We start from the raw sequence: 13,190 nt of genomic DNA, 5'->3' as shown, positions 1-13,190 counted from the left end.
TTTTATAGGTGAGTGTTAAGATGTGAATTGGCCAGAACTAAATAGCCATTGCCCCGCTAGTTACAATCACTCGTCTAGCACATTTTGCATGATCTTATTTTTCGAAATCACTAGTTAAGCTGTACCGTTGGAAAGGTCACTCGTCATTTTTTTTTGGAAAAAAACACTACTCCTTTCGAGAAGCACAGGTCATGCTTCCCGCGAGCAGCAAGGGTGTGCTCTTCGCGGAAGCAAGTCTGTATCTCATGGCATTGCTTTTCCTTTTTAGAAGAACAATTGTGATTCTCGCAAAAGCACATGTTGTGTTTCTCGCGAATTTTTTTTGCTTCCCCAGAAAAAGCCTACAAAACCAATTTTCCATTACAAAAATCTAGGGAACGAACCCAAAAATGTTAGAGGAAACAAATTCCCGAGGATGCGGCTAGAGCGCAACATATCGCGGCGGTTGGCCGCATCACTTGACGGGCTCCCATGTTAAAAAATACATTTACGGGAGGCCTCCAAGAGGTACCCCTTAATTAGTTGCTTTTTTCCTTTCGCTTCCACCTTATTGGATAAAAAGTTAAAAACCAGCAGCTAGAAGGACAAAAAATCTAAATCTTTTTCCGCAGATTTGAAAAATACCACAAATTAGAAATATCATGAGTTTGAAAAAGGTTCATGAATATAGAAACTTCTCATGAATTTGATTTTTTTAATTTATAAAAACAAAAAATTTAAAAATGTTTAAGATATTAATAAATGATCATGATTTTTGAGAGTGTATGTAAATTTGAAAATGTTCTTGAATTGTACAAAAGTTAATGAATTTGATTAAAATTTGATATACAATGTTCACATATTTGAAAAGAGTATGTGATTATGAAAAAGTTCAACAAAAACCCGAAAAATAGACAGGAAAACATAGAAAAAAAAGGAAAGAAATAAAACAATGACCGAACCTCTGAAACCGAGAGCAACTGATCAAGGACTAGCCCTTGCACGAGCCCCGCATAGGCCGCTTTGGTGGATGAGTGGTCGACACATCGCATGCCCGCAACTGCCGCCATATGTCTCATGTTGGGCCCTCCCTCGGGATTTTTTTTTATTTTTCTGTACGCGTTTTGGGTTTTAGATGTTTTTTTTGTTTTCGCGTGGTTTTCCCAATGTTTTGGAGGAAAAAAGTCAAATTGTTTATGCATGAAAAAACACAATTTTTCTTCTTCCATGGGAAGCATGGATTTGCTTCCACGAGAGGCACTCGGAAAAGGGAAAAAACGTGTTTTTTTCCTTCGTGGAGGCACATTTTTGCTTCCACGAGTGGGCCTCTCAGAAATGAAGAAAAAAAGGGTGAAAAACAAGTTACTCCTTGCTTGGTTTTAATTTTCTTGCCCCTTCTGGCTTGGATTTGGACACACAAGAAATCCAATATAGAAAGGAAAACTCTCAGGTTGCGAGAAGTGACGCACATGCAATACGCCACTAGTCAACCCCTAGGAAAGTGATAGTGACCTTTGTAATGGATACCCCTTAATTAGTGATCTCAGCCAAAACCGGATGAAAAGTTCAAAACCGTTAAACAATGCGTCTACTAACAAAGCTAGCGGGAAGGTTCACATTTTGTAGGAGAAGAGCTGTATTTCATGCTACGTTGCGTGAAACTAGGGTTCCCCGCAATGGCTATCTATCACGTACTTTGACGGAAGGTTATGTATCGCGGGATCTATATCTCACTTATAGCAAGATGTACACTCTGGCCGCCTAAGGCGCTACGTGACCATGATGGCCCATTAGCGTACTAGGTCATGACATTTTATTCCCTTTTCCGGGTTTTCACGCGTTTCAACCCAGTTTTTTCTGTGTGGGTTAATTTGTTTGGTTTTCACTGTTGGGTTTGTGTTAATGCTTATGTCGGTCTTTTCCCTGTTTTTTATGTTTTATTTTTCTTTCTTTTTAATTTTCTTTTGTTTCTTCCTCGTTTTTTCTCTTTGAACTGTTTTTCACTTTGTTTTTATTGTTCCCTTTTTATCTTCAGTTTTTTATTTCCTTTTATTTTTAAACATGTATCTACATTTTTTTTTAAAGATTGTAAACTTTTCATATACATCAAGATTAATTTTTTAATACAGGTTAACATTCCTCAAATACAAGATTAACATTTTCCCAATATTCTTATATACTACACACTTCACGTACATACTCTCTGATTTAACATTCCTATATACTACACACTTCGCGTACATACTCTCCGATTTAAAAAAATTAGATACATAATTAATTTTTTTAAACATGTACTTTTGAATGTCTGCTTTTTCATACACATTGTAGATATTTTTTATACATCAGAAATATTTTATATATATATGTTTAACTTTTTTCAAATACATGATTAACATTTTTGAAAACTTATATTTTTATGTCTACTTTTTTGCATACATATTATACATTTTTGTATACATCAGAAACATTTTTTATATACATAATTAACATGTTTTGATGCATGGCTACCATTTTTGCAAAAAATTTGTAAATTGCTTTTTGTAATATATACATTTTTGGAAGTATAAACAAAAGTAAGAAAGCAAAAAAAGTGAAAAAACATATAAAGACATGAGTCAGTGGCCTCCTAGAGCAATGTGCCAGCCCATTTAGGCAGGCGTCTGGTTGCGCCAGCAAGTTGGATTATCCCTTGTGTTTCTCAAAAAAAAAGTTGGAACATCCCATTCGCGAGCTTCCTTCATGCGACAACTGACTCTGTCTCCCGTCAAACGAGACATAATCGCTCCCTCTATGTATCGCCTGATAGGAGACACTCGCTCATTGGGGTCATATTATGAGGATCAGCCCAAAAGAGCAGCGATTCACGACGAGTTATGTTCTTTCGGCCTTACTCTCTCTTTGTGAACCGATTTACCAAATGGTTTTCTATTCAGTTTACCGGGATTAACTATTATTGGTTTGATTGTTCATTTTTTTACATTTTTATTTTGCATTTTCTTTTCTTTTCTTTTCATTTGTTCTTTTCATTGGTTCTTTTTCATTTGTTCTTTTCTACTATTTTTCCTTTTTGTTTCTTTTTGAAAAGAAATGTAAAAAAAATGTATATGATGAACATTTTTGGTAAAAAAAGATATTTTGTACATGACATTTTGCTAGTATATGTTGAACATTTTCCAAATATACATTGAATAAATTCTAAATACATGACAACCATCCTTCAAATACATACATTGAACATTTTGTATATACCGGTTCATATTTTTCTTTTGAATACATAATGAACATTTTTTAAATATTTTTTTACATGTTTTCAAATGCATGAGGAATTTCTTTAAAGACAAGGTGGTAGTTATTTGTCTCATTTTTACATGTTTTCAAATGCATGAGGAATTTCTTTAAAGACAAGGTGGTAGTTATTTGTCTCATGGACTAATTTTTAACCTATAATATTTTGAAAATATTTATATAATATTCTGTATACATGATTAAAATGAATAAATAATAATAATAATAATAATAATAATAATAATAATAATAATAATAATAATAATAATAATAATAATAATAATAATAATAATAATAATAAAGCACACACACTCTGCATAAAAAAAATCTATGCATGATGGGACACACTCGAAGACTAGCCGAAATGCGCTGGTAGCAGGTGATACAAGTAGTATCACCCGTAAAGGGCGATACATGGCATCACCTATTAGGTTGGTATTTCTTATATGATACTCACAATGTCAAAGTTTCAATGGGAGGGAGTCGATCGAAGCATATTGTTTGTGCTCCCTTGGCCAAGCCTAGTAGCGGGTTTATTTTCCATTTTGCTTTTCTCTCTTTTTTCTCGGTTTCTATCAGGTTCTTTTTAGTTTTTGTGTGTTTTGTATTATTGTTCCATTTGTTGTCCACCTTTTCATTTTGACTATTTTTAATATATTATTTTTTGAAGAAGTGTTCACTATTTTAAGAACCTTTTTGAAATCTGAAAAATATCAATTTTAAATAAAAATATTCAGAAATTAAGTAAAACATTTTGTATTGTAAAGGCATTTAAAAAATATTTATAAATTACGAAAATCGACTTTAAAAAATAAAAATCTGATGTGTTCTATGGAAAATATGAAAACAATTCATAAAACCAGAAGAAAAACCAGCAAAATCACTATAAAACCGACTGGACGATCCCATACACGATCACTCTTTGTGTCCACTCAACAATATTTCGCACCAAGCGTCATATATGAGAACTCCACTTGATCATCATATCATAACATACAACCAGGACCGGCCTCCAACAAATAAAATTAGTGCAATACAGATGAGGATCGATCTGACCCCTTTTGTTGGATAGGTCCTATGTGCACTGAGCAACTAATGAGCGAGTATTCCTTCAGGAGCCCCCGCATGGGTTACTTTGGATGGGCTGGGAGCGCGCCACCTGACGCGCTCTTAGCCGTAACGTGTCGCACTCTGGGCGCTCCCTCCAGTTTTTTTATTTTTCTATGCGTTTTCTGATTTTAGATGATTTTTTATATTTTTTTGCTTTTCAGTTTGCCTCCGGTTTTGCTTATGTTTTGGACCAAAAATTTGATTATTTCGGTGAAAAAAATGTTTTTTTGCCGCGAGAGACATGGATTTACATCTCGTGAAGGCACGGATTTTCTTACACGAGAGGCACAACCGTGCCTCTCGCAAAAGGAAAAAAATATGTTCTTTTCCTTCGATGAGATGCACGGATTTACTTGTCGTGAAGTCACGGATTTGCATCCGCGAGAAGCACAGCCGTGCCTCATGGAAAAGAAAAAAAATATGTTTTTTTTCCTTCAGCAAGAGGCACGGATTTACTTCTCGTGGAGGCACGGATTTGCTTCGTCGAGAGGCACGGCCTTGCTTCTCGCAAAAGGGAAAAATTCATGTTTTCTTTTTCCTTCCGCTAGATGTATGGATTTACTTCTCGTAGAGGCACGGATTTGCTTACACAAAAAACGCGTTTTTTTCTCTTCCACGGAAGGCACGGATTTGTTTCTGCGACATGCACAACCGTGCCTCTCGAAAAAGAAAAAGAAAAACACGTTTTCCCTTTCGCGAGAGGCATAGATTTATTTCTCTTGGAGGCATGGATTTGCTTCGGTGAGAGGCACATGCGTGCCTCTTCCGAAAGGCAAACAAAATGTCCTCAAGTTTTGAAAGAAAAGTTCGTCGAAATATATCAACATGTGATCTAATTTTGAAGATATCAACATGATGAATCCAATGGTGAAAATGGTTCAAAATTTAGGCGCACGGTTTAAGAAATAAAACATTTTGAATAAACGAATCTACCAAAAAAGAGAAAACTCACAGGTTGCAACAAGTGACGCTCTGCATATGCGCCACTTGTCGCAATTTAGGAAGACGTGAGTGATCTTTGCAAAGAGTATTACTTAATGAGTGATTTCGCTATGTGCAGCTCCGCATGACTGTTTGGCAGGGAAATGCACAAGGAGCTGTCCTAATGGGCTGGCTCAGTCGACGCTACTCTCCTCCTAACTTTCATTTGTTTGTTTCAAAACTATTTTTTATGTCCAAATATTTTGCTTTCTTTTGGATTTCATTTGTTTTACAACTGTTTTCTTACAGAAAAATATAACCATATTTTATGAGTGTCAATTTTTTGAGTTACACAAAATAATTTTTCTAAAAGGTATGTGAATATTTGGAAATTACGTGTACAATTTTAAAAAATACATGAAACAAATCATAAGTATTTCAAAAAAATGCATTGTGTATTTAAAAATGTCCATCGGTTGAAACAACAGAAAACCGATGCAAAATGCAATGTACTCCCTCAGTAAAGAAATATAAGAGCGTTTAAATCACTACTTAATGATCTGAACGCAGCAGAATTGGGAAGAAAAGCTGTTAAGAAGCATACAGGAACTCGGAACGTAGAAAAAAGTTAGTGAAGCATAAAATAAATCTGAAACATGGGGCCGGCCCAGCTGGTCTCCCTGGTTTTGCTATCTTGTTGATCTGGTTGCGTATTATGTCTCCAAAAATAAATAAATCTTGTTGCGTATTCTATGATAGACGTGCAACCATGCATATGCAGATACGTGGAGAGCTATGGTTTCCTCCTTTGACGTTTTAGTCGTGGTGGGGTGCCAGATCTGGAGTTCGACAGCATGTCCGGGGTGTTGCCCCAGTTTGATTCGTTCAACAACAATGACTTCACTTTTGGTGAGCCACCTTGGAGGTCCGCAAAGCTGCTTATCAGCGATGGAGCCGCGTCAAGCTCGGGTGAGGAGGTGATCCGTCATTTTTTTCCTTTGGTGGCTGCTGTGGTGGTGCGGAGGCAGGTGACGGGAGTTTGTGTTAAGCTCAGCGATGTTCTGCTATCTTTTCAGCATTGTCATGTCGGCGTTTACGTGACTTGTACTTTGTTTTTCATGATATGATATGAATGAAACACGTATTACGATGCCAAAAAATGATACGTGGAGAGCTCCATCTTTGGGCCCGAAGGGCCCTGCCTCTAGCCACCGCATCACCCCGCAGCCAAGCGGCCGTGTCATCACCACCTCACCACCCGGAGTTGCGCCACCCGAAACGGCGCGTCGTCGCCAGAACCGTCGTCGACCTAGGGACACCGCTGCCAGCCCTCCCGAGCAGGGGCGCTGCGGGCGGGGAAGTCGGGGCTGCCGCCGCCGACACCACACGAGCAAGGCCCGGTGGCGCACGCCAGCGGCGGCGGGAGGGGGCTAGGGGGAGGGAGGAGGCACTGGAGGGAGGGAGGGGAGCCCCCGGTCCTCTCACTTGGGGAGACGACGCACGTGACCAATGGATACGTCATCCTTGGGACTCCCAACCAGGTATAGGGGCAGGTAGTCGCTGAGTGGAGTGATTGAGACCCATCTTTGAGAGGATTATAAAAAATGGTTGGACTCTTTCTCGAGGAAGAGTAGGGACTCGGGTAATTAGCATAATATAGTGGAATGGATAAAACTTTCTATATACGGATGAAATAACACGGACCATTATGGTGGAATGGAATGCACGTACTGTACTGTTCTGATGGAATCGAAAAATTGTGATATATTGTAATGATTAAAATGTGCTTTGTTTTGGCAAGAAAAAAGCTCAAAAATCTTTAAACTTATCGGCTTTGTTTAGTCAGTTGTCAAGGAAAATTTATTTCCACCGACGGATAGGACACCCATCAGTGGAGGAGACTTCCTAGTCACAGAGCAACTAATTGAGGAGCGCTCGTTTGGGAGCCTCCTGAAAGTCACTTCAGGTGGGTCGAGAGCACGCCACTTGGCGCGCTCTTAACCGCCGTCACATGTCGCGCTCTGGGTGCTCCCTTCGGATTTTTTTTATTTTTCCACACTCGTTTTCGGCTTTTTAGATGTTTTTTGCTTGTTTTTTGGCTTTTCGTTTTTCCACCTGTCTTTCTTAGCTTTTGGCATTTTTCTCAAAAGGCACAGTTTTCTTCTTTTGCTTCAACGTGTTCTTTTTGCTTTCGCGAGATGCACGGATTTGCTTCCGCGAGAGGCACGACTATGTCTCTCGGAAACGAAAAAAGAGCGTGTTTTTTTGCTTCCGCGAGAGACATGGTTTTGCTTTCGCGAGAGGCACGGATTTGCTTCCACGAGAGGCACGGCTGCGCCTCTCGGAAAAGGAAAAATTAACGCGTTTTCTTTTTGCTTCCGCGAGAGGCACATATTTGCTTCCGCGAGAGGCTCGACCGTGCCTCTCAGAAACGGAAAAATGCAGCCGTGCCTCTCGGAAACGAAAAAAAACATGTTTTCATTTTTTCCTTCTGTGAGAGGCACGGTTTTGCTTCCGCGAAAGGCACGGCCATGCCTCTCGGAAACGAAAAAAACGTGTTGGTTTTCCTTCCGTGAGAGGCATTTTTTTTGTCCGGTTTTTTCGTGAAAAAAGTTCATCAAAACCTATCAACGTGGGATCTAGTTTTGAAGATCTAGACGCGAGGAATTCAACGATGAATACGGTTCGAGATTTGGACGCATAAAACGTTTTGAATAAACGGATCTACGAAAAAGAGAGAAAATTCTAAGGCTGCGATAAATGGCACACATGCAGCGCACCACTTGTCACAACCTGGGAAGGTGGAAGTGATATTTGAAAGAAGAGTTAAATACACTGTGAGTGCCTTAACTTGTCCGACGCGTTCAGTTTGGTTCCTAAACTTGCAAAATACACAAAACTGGTGTTGTAACTTGTCCGGGTGTTCAAATGCAGTGCCTCTCGGCGTATTCAGTCGTATGCAGTGCACGGGTGGCATGCCAGCGTGTCGCCGCCGCACATGTCAGTGGCTGGGGGTGCGCCGTGAGCTGACTGTGTTGGTTTCTTACGGGGAACCCCATGCACTTTAATTAAACATCACAAAAATGCCCCTGTAACAGCGGGAACAAAGACCGTGTTCACTTTTGCACGTAGGTACCCTTAACCCCCTGCCCCTTCGCTCGCTGTCGCCACCGCTTCGTATCCTTTCTCTTACTCTTCTCCCGATCATTCCAAGGCGGTGGCGGAGCTGGTGCGGCACGGCACGGTGACCGGTGGCGGCGGCGGCGATGGATCGACCACGTTGTCGACGTCCAGGCGAGGCAGCTCCTTCCTACGGTTAGTAGCTCTGTCGTTCTCTTCCTCCATCCCGATTTCCTTGCCGCCGCCAGGGTAGGGTTGAGGGGCTTGGGCGTCTTCTATTTCCCGTGGTAGATGTCCATCTTTAGTCAGTGTTATGTGCGAGATGAGGACTGTTGTGAACGGCATTGGCCCCTTTTCAGGCGTAATAGGGCTAGGGTTTTGTTGGGGGTTATTATGGAGGAAACTTTTTGTTTGAAAGGGGATGATCTTGGATAAAAAGATCCAGAGGAGAAAAAGGGATAAGAATGGACTGAAGAAAACTTCCAAACATGGGTGTTACAATGCATTGTTCTATATGTGGAGCTGCAGACCATAACAAGAAGGGTCACCACAATGATAAACCAAATCCAACAACACAAGAGGAGGCGGAAGATTATGCTGACCCAAGCATCATTGCAGACAAATGGCGCTGGCCTTCTGGCCTCCTCGTCTATGTCCACTGCTCGCCGGCCAAAGGGCAACGACGAAAGATTCCGCCGCTGTCGCCGCCGCTAGCCATCAGAGAATATTTCACCGCCAGCCATCTCTACCAGCATAGGAGGAGGGGGAGTAGAAAAATGACGCCGGCCTTCTGGCCTCCTCGTCTAGGTCCACTGCTCACCGGCCAAACAACAACGACGAATCGGAGAAGAATCCGCTGCCGCCGCCGTCGCGTGGATAGAGTTAGGGATTCGCCTTTTCGATTTGGGAATCGGGGAATTGGCCATCGAGGGTTATACAGTACTAGGGGCTTTTTTGCGACGCTTAACTAAAGTACAGGGGGTTCCCCGTAAAACAAACCAGCATGGGCAACCACTGACATGTGGGCCGGCGACACGCTGGCATGCCACGCGTGCACTGCATACGGCCGAATACATCAAGAGGCACTGTATTTGAACGCCGAGACAAGTTACAACACCAGTTTTATGTATTTTACAAGTTTGGGAACCAAACTGAACGCGCCGGACAAGTTAAGGCACTCACAGTGTATTTAACTCTTGAAAGAAAGAACTCCTCAATTAATAACTTCATCCTAGTCAGTGCCTCTTGCGCCACAATGCAATCCGGCGCTGGCGCTGAGCCAGTGGCTGCGTGGGCCGGCCCAGCAGCAAGAGCAAAGATGGCTTCGACCTGTGAGAGCATGATGAAGATCAACGTTGACGGCGGCCTGTCGAGGTCGGGGCGCATTGTGCAGAGATGTGGAGGGAAGGTTTCAAGGTGCTTCTGCTCTTGTTACTTTTGGTCCGAATGAACCTGATATTTTAGAAGCAGCCGCTTGTCGTGAAGGGCTTGCGCTAGCGGCTGACCTGAACCACCAGCGAGTTCAAAACGCTTGTGACCCATGTGTGCAGCGAGTTCAAGACTGGTGAAAAAGAAAAAACAAAGATAAATTTAGCAATAGGAAAATCTAAGCTGTCATATTATCAATGAGCGGACTAGGGACCCATGTGTCGTCACCCCCCCCCCCCTAAAGATTCCATCAAATTTAAATTTGTTACCAATTCCTTATCACAACGCATTAATCCGATTGACGATCCATTTCCACCTTTAGCTCCGCGGGGTGAGATCTTCGATAATAGATCTCATGTCGACATGTTTTGACAAAAAGGCAATACTTAACAACTTATTGTCACTTAGTTATCAGGTCATTAGCCAATTAGTTGTCATATATCCTATATAACTAAATAGGTGATCTTCACCAATAAATTATTCTTAACATGCAAATATGCCATCTTAACATGCAATCATGCATGGAAAAATTCCACCTCAACATGCACCCTTGCATGAGAATTTCATCCAATCATCCTACTTATACATTAAACATAAATATTCTGCGTACTTGTAATCAATTTCATATGTGTTCTTATTTTCATTTATCCTAGTGTTAACCCAAACACTCATGTTAAATATAATCAAATCTCATTAGATTAATCAAATTCCGCGGGAACGCAATGGGGTATCATCTAGTTATATTAACGACGCTTCGATCCCTACCTGGGTCAGTTATGGCTCGATTCAAATAGATATTCAATGCCTGGATGATTTGATGGTCAAGCATGATGTCATTGTGCATGTAAGAATATACATCGGTCTTTTATAGGCCTTCATTACGGGTGGTCAAGAAGCCGAAATATGGAAGGGTCCAAAGATTCCTAAGAAGTTCTAAAGCCAGGTTGCATGGCACTATGGAGGCCTAGTCCAGATAGTTAGTTAATGGAGACATCAAGAAAACTGAGGTTGGTGTGGTTTATTTGACACAGGAGGAGCCCAACACGATTTCATCTCGGGAGATTCCGAGAGAAGCATGGCCAAAATTCTAGACAAGCTTGAGAAATACACACGGTGTACTAAACCTAGGATGGCCCATCAGCTAGGAAGCGGTCAATGGGCTGGCCTCAAGGCCCAATAGCCAAGGTGTGGCCTAGGATCCTTGCTCTACGGGAAGCGCTCCTTCTGGGAGGATCTCATATTGGCATGCAACTCAAGAAGCCCTCGTCCAATCCAGACCCTAGGTCGGTTAGCAAAAGGTATAACCTTGAGTCTCGAACACCTTTATAAGACGAGACCAGGGGTAGTTCGAGGCATCTGTCTGTAGCATCATCGTCTCGATAGCATTATCACCACATACCCCCTCATACGAGACATTTTTCCCCATCAATCAAATCCAAAGTAGGAGTAGGCTCTTACCTCCATGATGATGGCCCGAACCTGGGTAAACTCACCACATGTGAATCCCCTCCGGTACTTCCGATCCCACGCATCATCCTCTCAGGACTACTGACGGTTTTCAGTACCTTCACTAATTCTTTTGGGACACAAGATGAAAACGAAATATGACAATGCTTTCAAGGCTTGGCAAGCTGAACTCTTGTAATTTTTGTTTCTGCTTCTTTTTGGCTGCGTTTGTTAAGGTTTGTTTTCCTTCATTTATCTTTTTTTTGTCTTATCTCAAACCAGTGCGTACATACACTTCCTAATGATATAAAAAGTTGCAGTGGTGTTTGCCCCGCTCGCCATGAAAATCATGTTATTTATCTAGACGAATTTAGCTCTGCTTGAATTTCTGTTGTATATAATGGCTGGATGTAATGTCATTGTAGCTGACACATCTTTGATAAAGTTATTTCATGGTTATATGCTCGGTTATTATTTGGGTTTTTGCAATAAGATGTCTTGAATCCAATTATAATGAATGCAATTACATTTAACAAAAGAATTAAATTTAATACACAAAGGGACCATGCTACGACTGATCAAGGAAAAAAGGACCACAATCATCGTTCACTTTAAAACAACAACATAAGACCAGCCGCAACAACAATCAGACCGAGCCAGGCCACCGCAGACTGATCAACGCCAGCCGCCGCAGTTGAGCTTAATACTGTCTCGGACTGGCAATGACGTCGGTTCCCTGTCCGTCGGCACCGCTGCACAGTCCGCATTTCTTTGGACTTGACGTTGACCTTGACCTTCATGCCGGCATCGCAGTGCCCAGAGACACCGCAGATGAAATATCGGGTCCCAGCGATGGCAAGCGGAACAACATCGTTACCGGTCGGGAAAGTCGCTATGGGGCTGGAGCAGTTGCAAGAGTCATACCCCGTCTTGCTCACCTCCACCACGTTGCGCACGGCGGTGGAGTACTGGAACTTGAGCTCATCGCCGGTGGTGAACCTCATTCTCGAAACCCACTAGGAGTAGTTGGTTTGAAGGTCCCACGACCCGTCCGGCTCGCCCACGGTGTGGCTGGCACCAAGCGCCGTCCCAAGCATGGTCATGGCCACGGTGATCAGAATAAGAGTTTTGGTCCCCATGGATTAAATATGGATCTAGAGTACTGGCAAGCTGACTTAGTAGTAACTGAAAAAATGGTGGGGATGGAAGTTAGCGCTAGAGAGAAATTTGGTTATATTGTCTGATCAACTAATGATCACAAGCTCCAAGGAAGCTAAAGAGAGAAATGGCTGCAGGATGGATGGTGTTGTGAGATCATTGATACTAGTGTGTCGATCGGGTGTAAGCGCGTTGACCAGGTGACATAGAATAGGTCGTCTAAAATACATGAAGATAACATCGTACACGTTAGCTCCTGAAACTGATATTATTATATATGATTGGCTTCATAGCTTTAATAGAAAACTAACAATGGAGAAGATGTGATCAGTAGCCGTCAGTAGACCGGGTCTGGGGAGAAAATGATTAGTAACCAAATTGTCAGCAGGCCATGTCCAAACAATTAGTTAGGAAATCATCAGTAGCCATCAGTAGACCTTGTCCTCGATCGATCCGGATGCCCGCACGAGCGTACTAAACATAAATTAATCCAACATATTCTCTAGTTAAACATTCCGAACGTGTTGATGCGCACATGTACTACATCGGTACGTCAAATAATTATATAATTAATTAAGGTTCTTCTAAAATAATAATTAAGATGTATGCCACCGTGAAAATTCATGGAAATTCACTATTGATAATATGTTGTGTTGACCAAATTCAAAAGTTGCATAGTCTGCAGGGTAAGGGCGCCTTGCCGTTGTCATATAGCTAAAATCATATTTGGCAAAGAGGATTTA

At 41.6% G+C, this 13,190-nt stretch overlaps 1 pseudogene; it reads right to left on the bottom strand.

The window, feature by feature from the left end:
- Positions 1-11,900: 11,900 nt before the first annotated feature.
- On the bottom strand, positions 11,901-12,392 carry LOC123171959 (uclacyanin 1-like; annotated as a pseudogene).
- Between the last annotated feature and the right edge of the window lie 798 nt (positions 12,393-13,190).

The sequence above is a fragment of the Triticum aestivum genome, chromosome 1D (assembly GCF_018294505.1).
Source record: "Triticum aestivum cultivar Chinese Spring chromosome 1D, IWGSC CS RefSeq v2.1, whole genome shotgun sequence".
NCBI lineage: Eukaryota > Viridiplantae > Streptophyta > Magnoliopsida > Poales > Poaceae > Triticum > Triticum aestivum.
Note: the sequence above shows the minus strand (reverse complement) of the source record. Positions and strands in the feature narration are given on the sequence as shown.